The 1,240-nt window shown below is 32.3% G+C and overlaps 1 long non-coding RNA gene across 1 annotated transcript; it reads left to right on the top strand.

Moving 5' to 3' along the window:
* LOC106110197 lies at positions 1-1,234 on the top strand. Its single transcript, XR_001226065.1, has 3 exons — positions 1-58; positions 532-634; positions 1,081-1,234. It is a non-coding gene; the product is annotated as an uncharacterized LOC106110197 (long non-coding RNA).
* The last annotated feature ends 6 nt before the right edge of the window (positions 1,235-1,240 follow it).

Consider the following 1,240-nt stretch of genomic DNA (forward strand, 5'->3'; position numbering starts at 1 on the left):
CCACTTCGAATGCGTACTCCAGTCCTAGTATCGTATTAGCCAGCTATGGCAATGACGGGTGAGTAAGACTGATGACAAAGAGATACAAATAATATAGAGAGGGCATTGTTGACACTTCACTTGACATTTTTCACATGATCCTCTCTATCAATAACTATTAATAGATCCTTACATGTTAATATAATTAGTTGTATTTATATAAATTGCTAATATCGTCACTAAATTATATTCAAATGTTTATTTTGTGGCACTGTTTAATTTGTTTTATAACATGGAGCTTGTTATAATTTTTAACATTTTTATATCATGTAAATACCAGGATATGAGGTGGTTTATTAAATTTGGTAACCTAACATACTTTTCAAAGAAGTTACCAGTGAAAAAATATTGTTCACTTTGTCTAGTCTGTATATTTCTAAAATGTCTTTGACTGATGACGTCATAGCTTGTACAGTGTATGAAAAATGTTGTTACTGTTTAATTATTTAAAAAATTGATTTTGATATTTACTTGATTGCATTAATTTTACAGATCTCGAAAAATCTTGGATGACTTCCGAGAAGCGTATGGATGGCTATCACAGAATACCGCAGAAGATGCAAGAATTATGTCATGGTGGGATTATGGATATCAGGTAAGATTTTTTTACATCAAATTGTAGAACTATATCATCAAATTCTATACTAGCTGTTGCTCACGACTTTGTCGACGTGAAATTTACTCGGCGAAAACGTAGCTTTATAATAGTGAAAGAATTTTTTAAATCCGCCCAGTAGTTTTTGAGTTATTTTAATACATACAAAAATAATGTAAGCGTAAATTTTAAGTGATTATTCGAAGGAAAGATTATTACTGCTGAATATTCCCACTACACATGCATTGCCTACTGTGGGCGTCACCAGATTAAACAAATATATTTGTAACCACAAATTGTAATTAGCTTTAAGTTAGTATAAATGTAATTGTAATTGTTAAAGCTTATGTTTTTTTTAATTTTTATTCTAATTCTAATACAAATCTTTCCTCTTTATAATATTAGTATAGATACATTGAAATGTGGTATTGTGTATTTTTTTACAGATAGCAGGTATGGGTAACAGAACAACTTTAGTAGATAACAATACTTGGAACAACTCTCACATCGCGCTGGTGGGTAAGGCGATGGCGAGCAACGAGACCGCGGCGTACGACATCATGTCGATGCTGGACGTGGACTACGTGCTGGTCATCTTCGGAGGAG

This window comes from Papilio polytes, unplaced genomic scaffold (genome assembly GCF_000836215.1).
Source record: "Papilio polytes unplaced genomic scaffold, Ppol_1.0 DF820726.1, whole genome shotgun sequence".
Taxonomy (NCBI): Eukaryota; Metazoa; Arthropoda; class Insecta; order Lepidoptera; family Papilionidae; genus Papilio; species Papilio polytes.